Source organism: Nelumbo lutea, chromosome 1 (assembly GCF_056320005.1).
Source record: "Nelumbo lutea isolate HS-2025 chromosome 1, American lotus-T2T, whole genome shotgun sequence".
In the NCBI taxonomy this organism is placed as follows: domain Eukaryota; kingdom Viridiplantae; phylum Streptophyta; class Magnoliopsida; order Proteales; family Nelumbonaceae; genus Nelumbo; species Nelumbo lutea.
Window position 1 is genome coordinate 56,378,468 of NC_142684.1, and position 14,083 is coordinate 56,392,550.

Sequence of the window (14,083 nt, forward strand, 5' to 3'; positions counted from 1 at the left end):
TCACAATGAACTACAACATGAATAAGCTGAATGTCGGTGTCCAGGAACTCAGCAATATGTTGCAGAGGGCCGAGGATCTACTCAAGAAGGATGAGCCTATGGTTATGCTTACTGAATCTAACAAATCGGGCAATAGAAAGAGAAAGGCAAAGAAGCCCCAGAAGAAAGCTACCAAACCCAAGAAGCAGAAGAAGAACAAGGCATCTGATGTCTGTCACTTCTACAAGCAGACCAGCCACTGGAAGAGGAATTGTCCTACCTACCTGGAATCTAAGAAAGGTAACGTCGAAATTGTGTCATAGAAACTAATATGTTAGTTACTTCTATGTCCTGGTGTGTTGACTCCAAGGCTTCAACTCATGCATGTAAATCACTGTAGGGGTTCAAAGTTAGCAGAAGATTGAGTGAAGGCGAAGTGACATTGTTCTTGGGAACAACTGCAAGTTTTGCAGTTGTGGCAATAGGAACCGTAGAATTAGTTTTTCGAGAATGAGTGCTTGTACTTAAAGATTGTCTTTATGTACAGAACTTGAGAAGAAATTTAATTTATGTTTCTAAGTTTGTGCTGATGGATATACTATTTATTTTAGTAATATGATTACTGTTAAACGGAATAACAAATTCATTGCATGCGGGGAACTGGAGAACGGTCTCTATGTTCTACATCCTTCTCTGGAAACTAACTTAATTGAAACTACGTTGGTCGAAAATCCCAAGAAAAGAAATCGTGATACAGTAAATCCCACTTGCCTCTGGCATTACCGACTTGGCCATATCAGTGTTGACCGAATCACAAGGTTGGTAAAGGATGGCCCTTTGGATTTTCTAACCGTAGAAAATCTTCCCACTTGTGAGCCTTGCCTTCAAGGTAAGATGACTAAGCGGCCATTTGACGGTAAGCCTGAAAGATCTGCAGGCACACTTGACCTAATACATACTGATGTATGTGGTCCCCTGAGTGTTAGGACACGAAATCAACACGTGTATTTCATCACCTTTACAGATGATTTTTCACGATATGGTTATGTGTACCTAATGAGACACAAGTCTGAGTCCTTTGAAAAGTTCAAAGAGTTCAGACAGAAAGTCGAGAAACAGTTAGGGAGAGAAATTAAGGCCCTTCAATCAGATCGAGGTGGTGAGTATCTCTTTGACGAATTCAGGGACTACTTAAAGGTCAATGGGATAGTGTCACAATTAGCTCCTCCTGCCACACCTCAACTCAACGGTGTTTCAGAGAGGAGGAATAGGACCTTGTTGGACATGGTCTGGTCATTTCTCGTACACTCAAAATTACCCATATCCTTTTGGGGATATGCATTAGAGACTACAATCTACATACTGAATCGGGTTCCAACAAAATCAGTTCCGAAGACTCCATATGAACTATGGACCGGAAGGAAGCCAAGTGTAAGAAACTTGAAAATTTGGGGTTGTCCTGTACACGTTAAAAGAACAAGTACGGACAAGTTAGAATCCAAAATCAGTTGTTGCCTATTTATAGGCTATCTAAAAGATTCGGTGGGTTATCTATTCTATGACCCAAGTGAGTACAAAGTGTTCTGCAGTCGAAACGCCCAATTCTTAGAAACTGAATACATCTTGGACACCCATCGTTAGGAAATAGTTCTTGATGAGGAGAGCTCAGGTGTAGTGGGAGATGTCTCACAGGCTCCAGGTAGTGACCAACATAGAAGATCCACTCGGGTATCCAAGCCACCAGTCCGATATGGTTATGACCAAGATGGTTTCCTAGTGGAAGCCTTAACTAGTGAAGAGGATCCCATAACTTATGTGGAGGTTATGTTAGACATAGATTACCAGAAGTGAGTGGAGGCCATGAAAGCTGAGATGGACTCAATGGAGACCAATGGGGTCTAGACTCTAGTAGATCCGCCCTCCAGGGTAAAAGCAATTTGTTACAATTGGATCTACAAGAGGAAGAAGGGCCCCGATGGCAGGATTGAGACCTACAAAGCTCGTTTGGTGGCGAAAGGGTATACTCAGAAAGAAGGAATCGATTATGAGGAAACATTTTCGCTCATGGCCATGCTTAAATCCATTAGGATCCTGCTAGCTGTAGCAGCGTACCATGACTACGAGATTTGGGAGATGGATGTCAAAACCGCGTTCCTAAATGGAGATCTTAGTGAAGATATCTACATGCAGCAGCCGCAAGGCTTCATTGCTGTCGTCAAAATGTTTGACTTTGAGTAGAATCTGAATGAGCCCTGTGTTTACAGGAAGTCTAGTGGGGATAAGATCACCTTTTTGGTGTTGTACGTGGACGATATCCTACTCATGGAGAATGATGTAGGAATGTTGACTTCGGTCAAGGTATGGCTATCACAGCAGTTCTCCATGAAAGATCTTGGAGAAGCTTCATATATACTGGGTCTTCGACTCTATAGAGATAGATCAAAGCGGATAATTGGATTATCCTAGGCTGCTTACATTGACAAAATTGTCAAAAGATATAGCATGGAGAACTCCAAGAAAGGAAATGTTCCTTTTAGGCATGGAGTCACTCTCTCCAAGAGGATGTCTCCCAAGACTTCTGAGGAGATTGAGGGCATGAGAGACGTTCCCTATGCCTTCTTCATAGGGAGCATCATGTATGCCATGCTGTGCACTCGCCCGAACATTGCTCAGGCGGTGAGTGTCGTAAGTAGATTCCAAACCAACCCAGGGCTGGAGCATTGGATTGTTGTGAAGAACATACTCAAATTCCTTCGAAAGACAAAAGAGTTTTGTCTGGTATTTGATGGTAGTTCACTACAAGTTCTAGGGTATACCGATGCCAATTTCCAGTCGGATCCAGATGATAGAAAATCTACATCTGGGTATATTTTCACAATAGGATCGTGTGTTGTTTGCTGGAAAAGCAGCAAACAGGGGTCCACTATAGATTCCACAACCGAGGCTGAGTACATTGCCGCAAGTGAAGCTGCCAAGGAGGCCGTGTGGATGAAGAAATTCATACACGAATTGGGAGTGATTCCATCCAGCACATCACCCATCCCGTTGTTGTGTGACAACAATGGAGCGATCGCCCATGCTAAAGAGCCTCGGGCTTACTCGAAGTCAAAGCACATCGAGAGGAAGTACCATGTACTGCGGGAGATCGTTGGTAGAGGGGAGGTCTTAATTCAGAAGGTAGCATCAGCGGATAATGTGGCAGACTCATTGACTAAGCCACTAACACAGAAGGTGTTTGAGAAACACGTGGAAAGTTTGAGACTACGGCTTGTACCAGATTGGACCTAAGTACAAGTGGGAGTTGTTAGACAGTTTTGTATGCCCTTAGCTTCAATCCGATTTGATGTACTTTGTTATTTAGTGGAAATAAATAAAGTGCATGTTTGATTCATATTGTTTGGTATAATTCTATGTAAGACCCTAAAACTGGACACTTATAGAGACTCGTGTTAGTTTTAAATGTTCATACCCATTGGATAAGTCTGGGGAGATTTATCCTGCCAAGGCTAATACCGGTGTGCCACCAAGTGCTAGGATGGCCTGCCTCGGCCACCAGGGTAAGACCCAAGGCACATGCAGTATGGGATTTCTTGAATCTTTGAACCAAACCAAATTTCCAGTATTGACCTGGACCTTAGAGATAGATGGGCAAAACTAGAAAGTTACACCTGACCCTTAGACTTGACTATGACACTTAACAAGGTGTCGGATCGGGCTATCTTTGATATGTCAATCAGTGAGATCCTTAGCGGGGGTCAAAACCCGGGCATGATGGGCAGTTTGAGAATTCATCTGAGTGAGTGATCATAGTGATAGGATCAGCCCCTTTGTCGGACAATGGTAATGATCGGGAATGCACTCTCTCTGATGGAAACCAAACTGTCAGCAGTTGATTTCAATCGTAGGAATTTTGTTTTGCAATATATATATATATATATATATATACGGTTTCAAAAGGTTTGCAAATGGTTTTATTTCTCGGGATCCATGTGAGTAGAGAGTGCGGCACTGTTCCTTGCAGCCGAGGGAGAGGTCTTCTCTTGTTGGGCAGTGCTTGATCATTAAGGGCTGAGAGGTTAAGTGTAAGACCATTTAGAATAATACCTGATGGGATAATCTTGCACATGCCCACAGTCCCTGGGTTTTCATAAGATGGCTTGGCCCAGGACCACTTAATGTAAGTGTTGGGCCCATAGGGTCCTTGTGATGGGCTCAGGGGTTCACTGAACTTTTCAGTGAATTCAGCTGGGCCGAACCCATGTGGCTGGTGTGTAGATCAATGCTTGGGTCCCACGCCATTCAAAGAAGCCCAACTGGGCAGCAGATTGGAAACTAGTTAAACAGTGAACACTTAATGGGCCAAAAGCTCATTACGAGCTGGGCTGATATGATCACCCATCTATGAGGCGAATTTGAGATTAATGTTAGTAAAAGGATTGGGCCTTTAACCTTATCCACTCTGGGAGACCAAATTCAAATCAGATTTGAATTAGGTAACCTCCTGATAAGATTAGGAGTAAACTAACTTAATCTACAAATAGGATTAAGATAATCCCCTATCCAAATATTGATTTTTGGATTGGGATAACTCCTAATTAGGATGTTTTTTTAATCAAGAAGAAAGGAGGCAAAACCCTAAGAGAAAGACATCAGATTTCAAACCAGGGTTTTTTTTGAGTAAGCAAGAAAGCATCCTGCGAACTGAGATTAGATCTCACAAAAAACTCCAGAGAGAAGAGAAGCTATTCAGCCATCTTCATCCCAGGAGTTCTCCTCCCACCGCCGCCATTCCCTCTTGCAAGATTCGATCTTTGTAGAAGAAAGAAGACAAGAAATCAGTTCTTGACATCAGTCTTACAGAAAATACTGATAAGGATTCGGTGTTCAGAGTTTCCAGTGGGTTCTTGCAAAGGATTCAGTTTGTAGGACGCACCCTACTGGTTCCGTTCCACCCATAGCTGTGTCACCTTCAGCAAGAGCGGATCTTGGTGTCTTCTTTGGGCGTGAACACCAACTTTGGGAGATACTATTTCTCCAGATCAGGTATAATCCTCCCTTTTTCCTTTTGGTTCAGATCTGGTTCGACTATGGTTCAAGTAGAATCCTTGAATATTGTATTCTAAATTTAGGGAATATGATTCTCAGTTGGGAGAAGGTAGGAAAATTTTTTAAATTTGCCCACCCATTCCGCAACCATCATGGCGTCCATTAGATGGATCCTACCATTCTTTCAGTAGTATGAAAATATCGTTCCCACAAGGATTTAACAAAATAAGTATTAGAACTACAGCCTTCCTTAATTATTTGGACAACCGAAATTCAGATCCAACAATAAGAACTACTGAAAACTAAAAATAGAAAAATAAAATAGGGGTGATACAACTGAATTTGCAACGATTTATTGAAATCGCTAGGATCATTGGTCCGCCTAACCATTCCAATGAATATTAATGGATGAGATTAACCAAGATAATTTGTCATTTCCATAAGCTGAAGTTTTTCCAATTTTATTTAATATCCTTTCCAAAGATATATCAAATCTACTTCTATCAAGTAACCCTTCGATCCCTCAACTAGAGTTCTCAAGATAGAAATGCATTAAGTTCAAAGAAAAACTTATACGTTCAGATGAATCATGTATATATATCCCTATATACCACTCAATTCACACCTTGAATTATGCGGTCCACTATATGAATTCCTCTCCCGATTCATTCACATAAACCTAATCAATTAAGAGATGGCCACTCCTAATCGCATTAAGCCAAATAATTCATAGACTAAATGGAAGTTGCAATCTCGGATAAATCATAAAAATATATTCATTGTCATGGATAGGCTTTCCACAACCCTAGCTATAAATAAATCAATTCATGATAAAGGAAATAAAACAAACAAGAGGAAAGAAAGAACTCATAATGTCGCCCTTAGAGCTGAGATCTTCTCTTCTTGCCGCCACCTCCTTCTTGAAGCTTTCTTGATTCTGATCTCCTTCTTGAAGCTTTCTTGATGGTCTTCTTGATTACTTCAGAGGGAACTTTAGTAATTAGTTCCTCCCAAGTGTTGGTACGCCCCCACTTTAGATAGTTTTTTGCGGAGTGGTTGTTACAACTACTTGGAGTTATCTCAAGAATGGATAATCCAAGTGAGTTTTTCACTGATCCTATCCTATCTTATCTTATCTCTTATCTAATGATCTCAATCTTCTTTAACTTTCTAGAATTACATTTAGAGTTCAAATCTAAGAGGACTATGGATTCTTGAATTCAAGTGGGTTGCTTTAATAAGTTGGGCTGCTACAAGGCTTTTCTACGAATTGGGCTTCTGCTATGAGTCGGGCTTTACTACGGATCTGCTTCGACTTTGGGCTCAATTTTAACTTTAGTTTAGGTCGAATCTATCAAAATCCAAAATATGAAAGTTGTAGATTTCGCTCTTATCTTTTCGGTGCATCTTGAATCAGTCCAGTTGAATCCTGGATATGAGAGTTAGGCCCAGATTACTGAACGGTGCCGAAACTGTGAAAAACCATCTGATTAGCCTTGTCTTCCTTCTGACGACTTCTTTCCTTGCCTTGAATCAAAATACCAACGTAATGAGTCCAATTAAGTGTTAATTAAGTGTAGAAAGATTGAATATTCATAGATAAGAATATGATAACTTTTATTCACATCAAGTCACATAGCTTGCCTACCCTTTAATATGCTGGCTAACTTGGCTCTCTTTGTGTGGCGTGGGACCCTAGCATTGATCTACATATCAGCCACATGGGTTCAACCCAGCCTCTGTTAAAAAGACTTAGCCGAATTCACTATAGGACACAATGAACCAATGAGTCCATCACCATGGGCTCTTAATGGGCCCAACATTTACACTAAATGATCCTTGGGTCCAGCCATCTTATGAAGGCCCAAGGACTATGGGCAGATACAAGATTAGCCCATTAGGTATTACCCTCAATGGTCTTACACTTAACTACTCAGCCCTTAATGATCAAACACTATCCGACAAGAGAGAACCTCCCTCGGCTGCAAGGTATAGTGTTGCACTCTCTACTCACATGGATCCTTGGAATTAAAACCTTTTGCATACAATTTGAAACCATAATATATATATATATATATATATATATATATATATATATATATATATATGTATATCTCTATATAAATATATTTTGCAAAACAAATTTCAAACACATTTGAAATCCACTGTTGGCAATTTAGGTTTCCATTAGAGAGATTGCATTCCCCAATCATTCACTTTGTCCGACAAAGGGGTTGATCCTGTCACTATAATCACCCACTCAGGTGAATTCTCGAACTGTCCTAGCATACCCAGGTTTTGACCCCCTCTAAGGATCTCTTTGATTAGCATATCAAAGACAACCCAATTCGACACCTAGTGTAGTATCAGAATCGAGTTTAGGGGTCAGGTGTAACATTCCAATTTTGCCCATCTATCTCCAAGGTCCAGGGCAATACTGGAATTTGGTCCAGTTCAGGGTTTCAAGAAAACCCACACTGCATGTACCTCAGGTCTCACCCTGGCAACTGAGACAAGCCACCCCAACCAACTTGGCGGCACATCAGTGACAGCCTTGACAGGATAAATCTACCCAGATCTATCCAATGGTTATGAAGATTTTAATTTAACACGAGTCTCATAAGTGTCCAGTTTAAGGGTATTACACAGAAACACACCAAATCACATAAATAAATTTTGCACTTTTATTCATTTACAATAAATGTTATCAAGTACATTAATCTTATTGAAGCTAAGGGCATACCCTGTCTAACAGACCAGTGCCTTGGCTGCAGGAGTCATTGTCAAGTACATCAATCTGATGGGTGGTGACTCCATTTTCAGCCCAAGCGGCAAGTGAGCCGGTTTTCACGACGCTCACAACAAGCCATTATTGTAACACTCAAATTATTTTAGTAAGCATAAGAGTAGAAAATGACATGCAGATTAGTGGAGAAGTATCTTTTAGTATTGGTTAAGGGATGACTAATCCCCTAGCCACATGTGTATCTACTAGATACTCCTGGGTTTTGAAATTACAACAAATAAAAGTGAAGTATCTTTTGATATTGGTTAAGGGAGGGTTAAACTCTTTACCATACACATTTCTACTAGACACTCTAAGATTTTAAGACCATGGAATGAGGTCGAAGTGGCCTTTTGATGCTACATTCTAAGAGCTAATTCATAATGTCATGCATCTACTTAGCCTTAGGTATAACTAGATGGACAAAGGAAGGTTTTAACCCTTGCCAATTGAGTATCTACTAAATATTCCAGACATTTTATAGAAAGGGAGTTGAGGTGACCTTTTGATGTTAACTCTCAAGAGTCAAACTCATAAATTCATGCATCTACTTAGCCTTGGGACTAATTAAATGGACAAGAGATAAAGTATATTCTTTTATGCTGGTCAAGGAAAGGTTAGACCCTTGCCATGGCCTTTTGATGATACACCTCAAGAGCTAATCTCATAGAGTCATGCATCTACTTAGCCTTGGTAATGGTTGACAACCTTGAGTAGAAATATGAACTATTTATGTATTTTATATGAGAGCTTGGATTTTGATTGGCATCCCTCTTTATTGGATTTTTATCTTAGATGAAGTTTGTATCCTTGATTTTGATCTTAAATGAGAGCTTTGGGTTAAAATATTTGAAATTGGAGTTTTAGTGTAACCTTTGATAATTTAGGAGGTGTCTTAGTGTCCTTTAATCAAATTTCTCTTCTTTTTTTTTTTTGAAATATTTTAGGTTTATTTTGATCATACTTCTAAGAATGGAAACCACATAGTGCAACAAACCTAATGTTCTAGTCCTAATTAGACTAAATCTCTGCTATCCATTTTCCATCTAAGGCTTCTATGTATGAGCACTCTAGGTGCAATGCATGAGGTTGTTAGGCGGGTTCTAGACTTGAAAGCTCCAACAAGGTCATTAACCTTCACCCATGGACAAATGGGCTTCTTTGGTTGGTGGCTACTTTGAAGGGTTTTGGTAGAACCAAAAAAGACCAAAGTGTTAAGGTATACACCTACTATCCTTCCTCTAATAGGTAAGGTAAGATTTAATTCTAATTCCATGAAAGTGTATGTCATTGTGAGTATTCAAACATAAGAGAGAGAGAGAGAGAGGGAAATAAATCTAAAAAGCAAAAAACAAGGGGGGATGCAGCCATATGTTCAAATTTACAAACAACCTTACAAGTTCCTAGATGACAACATTTAGGGATCTAAGAGAAGCTAAGTTCTTTGATGCTTATTAAAGGAGACTAAATATGTAAGGGAAACAAGGCAAACCTCTACAATTTACAATTACATAGAGATAAGATTGAGCAAAGCTACTTACATAGAAAAAAAAATTGCAACTTTTTTTCTCAAAAGGGCCACTAAAGGAAATGAGGACAAGAGAAACCAAAAAACAAAAAAAAAAGGTAAAAAACAAGGTGTACTAAGGTGTGATGAAGGGTGCAATATAGGTGTACTCTGCCCCCTACCTTTATTTTTCATTTTCTTCTTTTATTTTAGTATTTGTTCCCTATGTATTGTTGATCTAAAATAGGGGCTCTGCCCCCTTCAGTTCTTTCAAATTCTAACTTTTAACTTGTAAATTGCAACTCTAATATATTGTTTTGCCTATTTGAAGCAACACTACAAGAAATACAAGCGCAAAAGTAAGTGCAGAATACATAAAACCAATAAAAACTAGTTCAAACGGGGTAGAAATCATTGGCAAGCCTTAGTATTAAATTCCATCGCCTAGGTGCCTGGGTGCCCCATGGTCGCCTAGGCGCTTTGAAAACTATGTTTTGAACACAGTGTGACCTGAACCGAGGTTGCCTAGCACCTAGTCCTCAAGTCCTAAATACAGCCTTAAACCACTAAGCTATCTTGCTTATTGTGATAACAAATGAAATAAAATAGCTTTCCACATGAAATCCAAATAGAATACATATTTATGCTCAACAACACCGACTAAAAATTAAAAAGAATAATATAATATTCAATATTTGTATTAAAATCGAAAGATGATTTTAATCTAAAGAAATTTATACAAATAAAATATTAATACTAGAATAATTATTTTGGTACTTAAATTTATGAATTTACATATGATATGTATTATAAAATTTTTATTTTTAAATTATTACTTAGTATTTTAATTTAAATAAAAAATATTTATTATTTACAAAAAGTAAAAAATTGTTTACAAAATATTTGAGAATATAATACTAAACTGAATCTATCAAATCTACTAAACTACATCTATATCAAGAAACGATTTTTAACTTCGGAAAAACTATAGAAACAAAAATATTAATAATGGATAAATATTTTAGTAATTAAAAATTATGAATTTGCATATGATATTTATCTTAGACATTTTAATAGATTTGATATATTTTGAGTTGAGATTATATATTTTTATAGACTGTTAATTGATATTTTAATTTACATTTGAGAATTTAATATTTGGATGACTTTTTTCTTAATGTAAAAAGTAAAGATAGTAAAATAGAAAATAATTGGTATAACAATTAAAATATAATAGGTGCAAATGTTTTGTACTTTGGATTATTGATTGATGCATTATTAAGAGTTGGTTTTGATTGGGACTTTGGGTTTGAGAGGGGATTAAAGGATTTGGAACAAAATAGTGTTTTGGCTTTGCTTCATTTCTTGAATCCCTCAAAAACTGACAGCTGAATTTGGACCCTTCCTCCATTGGTACCTTCTCCTGCACCTCTTTCTTTAAGGCCTTAATTCAACCCTTTGATAGTTTGGGGCATCCCTTTCCTGTTAAGGAGGTTTGGAGTAACTTATCCCTCCAAGGATTGGAGGCTTTTGTTGGAAAGTTTTCTTGGAAAGATTAAATACTTGTAATTTGTTCCAAAGAAAAAGACCTAATTGGTGCTTAATGGCAAAGCTTTTTTGCCTCTACTTTATTTTAGGTGGCCAAAAAAGGGGAAGAACAACGTGGAGATGTCTAAGGGCTGCTATGAGCAGGATCATATGGGAAGAGAGGAATTTAAGAATATATATATATATATATATATATATATATATATATATATATAGGGAAAGAATCAAAGAGGCAATTTTTGAAACCACTATGCTATATTAGTTCAGTAGGTTAAATCTTTAGAGCTCTTTACTGATTTTGAACACATGACGTTATGAGAAGTTGGAAGGAAGTGGCTTATTGAAACCATTATAAGTCTATTATAAGCCCCTTATGGTCTTCACTAGTTAATGGCTACAATAAGTTTAATTTGGATGGGAATAGTGCAGGTAATCCAGATCCTTTTGGCATTAGAGGTGTTTTTAGAAATAAGAAAGGCAAAATTATTAGTTTATTGTCAGGCCTAGTTGGTATAGGGGATTCTTTAAGGGCTGAGATTATGGCTCTAATGGAGGGAGTGCAAAAGGCAAAAGGATAGTGAACCTTAGTTGATTATAGAAGGTGATTCAAAGTTGGCTGCAATAGGAAGAAGCTGGGCTTTGGAACTACAACAGTGTACGAAAGAAATTCAAATGTCTGGCACAAGATTTGGATGCTTATGTGGGGTAAAAGAACTGACAATGCCTTTGCTGGTTTTCTAGCAAAATACGGAGTGGGAAGAAACGAGCTTCTTTGGGCTCAATTATAATTTTTTAAGTTTTTTGAGGACAGTTAAGAGAGTTATTTGCACTCATTGTACTCTATTTTAATTCTTAAAATCTGTCATCATTGATAAAAAATTGTAATATATTTTTTCTTATACACCATTAAAATATATATTTCCTATGCATTTATAAATTATTTGTAGGTATTTGACCTTAAATTTAGTGTTACTAATGTATTTATAGAATTGTATGTGTTTCCTCCAAGCATTTCCATATTTTTCATCAGTATCCATGCATTTTGAAAGTGTATCAATATCCAAGTTGCCTGATACGATGCCCGATACCAATACTTTGATCCTTGGTTTTATGATCAATATCTACTTTTACTTATTATGTCCAAATAAAATGACACTTTATGCCAACAATGCAAGAAACCAGACTTGTAATATGTCTTCTTTTTTACTTTCTGTTACAACTCTCAATATTTTTTCTACATCTAGGGTAAAAATTAGCTTATGAGGTTTATTGATGTGTTGTTTCTGCACTTTCCACAGACAACAAAAGAAATTTTATTGATCCAAGAAAAGAAATGCACAACAGAGCAAGAAATGGGGAACAGAAGATGATGGGCTCAACGGCTCTACCCAGTAAAGGAATCAAGAGCCCAAGTGATTTTCTGAGATCATGGTCAATGAGATTTTCAGAATAAAACTTAGACAATTTCTGCAGACTGTTTCTCTAAGACCTCTGTAAAAGTTGCATATAAGGATTCTTATAATCATGGTAATTCTTTGTGATGAATTTATCTTCTATATGATCTCAGTTTTATGATTCAGAGTACTTTTAGAAAGTTGGCTAAAAAAGACTAAAAGCAAGAAACATGTGATGCATTTTCTCACAAAAACTATATTTAGTAGTTAGGGAATGGGTTGATCTAGGTCTGGTGGAAAATGCTCAACCAGAGCCCACAGAGTTGTTTCTTACTGGGACCTGAAAAGTGAGACTGGTTCTTCAGTGTAATGCCCGCTGATTAGTTTTTATTACTGGGACTGGTTCTTCTGTGAAATGCTAGGTTTGATTGAAGCCTGCTTGATTATCAAATGATGAATAGGCTATTAGAACTGGTGAACTTAGGACAAGGCTTTGCTAAGAAATGAACAGGTGGGTGGAGAGTCGGGTCAAGTCCTAGAGATACTTTTATATGATGGATCTGGGTCAACTCCATCCCAAACATGATTAGTGGATCCGGAGATTTCTTTTATATGATGGATCTGGTTCTGTTTTAATTTGACGAAAATCAAGTCCTAGAGATACTATCCATATTTTCATCTTGGAACCCTTTATGCTGGATTTTTTTGTTAGAGTTACTAAACCACAATCAGATTTGATTTTTTTTAAGGAAGTTAAATTTCTTGCTTGAACTTTTCTCTTTATAGATAAACAAACAAAATTTCTTGCTTGAATTAGGAAGGATGATTCTAGAGTAGAACCACCCACCTTGCTACATTTTTTTTTTTTTGAATGAAAATTTGTTATCCATTTTCAGGGTGGGAGACTTTTGAAGGAGAAACTCTTCATGGATACTAGCAGAAGAGGTCGTCATCTGCACTGGTGCCCAAGTATGTTAACTTGGATGACAAAATTCTATTATTTACAGCCTTCAAATTATAATAATAATAATAATTATTATTATTATTAGAGGAAAATTAGATAAAATAATTCCAACCAATAAAAAGGCAGCCTGTGGGTCCCACCAATTTTTTTTTCTTATTCATAGTTTACCACCTCTCTTTGGCTCATATGCATCCTTCTTCCCAAGAATACATCTCTTTTTAGAATATGAAAAGCACCAACAAAATGGAAACGTGAGAGGTCAAACATGCTCTATTGTTTCAACTTTGAAAGAATTCTTCTTGTAGGCAAAATCAAATAATCAATGTCTGTGGATTGGTATGAAGAGGGCGCTACTTGTGATTTCAGCAACAACCACATCTACTTGGAAGTTCAAATTTATCATTGCAATGCAGTTTCCAGTATTAAATTTGAACGTCTGGTTTGTTTGAAAACTTTGGCCACGGGATTCTTCTCATGCTTATCATCTTGTTGGAAGAAACCCAGGCCATTGAATTGGCACTGGAGCACCCCTTTAAGCCCTATATTTATTCTCCATTTTGCTTTTTTTATATTGTTGCCAAATGAACTTTTACAGTGCTTCGATAAAAAACAGAGTTCTGAAGCTTGGGTTTATTTCATTTGTTTGAACTTTGAACTTCAAATATAGGGCTTTGATGAAAATAGGTAAGGCAAATCGTTTTAAGTACCTCATTCATATAGAGTCATCCCTTCTTCTTATTTTCTTGGGTTACGCTTTTGGGTGTTCTTTTAAAATTTAAATCCCCATAGGGGAGATATAAGTATTTACATGAAACTTCATGAGAGGTGTTAAGTGTTCGCCTTTTGGGGAGTTATTTATC

The 14,083-nt window shown here is 37.5% G+C and overlaps 1 long non-coding RNA gene across 1 annotated transcript in view; it reads left to right on the forward strand.

Annotated features, from left to right (window-relative positions):
- Positions 1-13,411, forward strand: part of LOC148874663 (uncharacterized) — a 30,481-nt gene extending 17,070 nt beyond the window's left edge. Inside the window, exons 2-3 of the long non-coding RNA XR_016105397.1 lie at positions 12,164-12,392; positions 13,156-13,411. This is a non-coding gene — a long non-coding RNA (uncharacterized LOC148874663). The remainder of the gene's footprint in view (positions 1-12,163; positions 12,393-13,155) is intronic.
- The last annotated feature ends 672 nt before the right edge of the window (positions 13,412-14,083 follow it).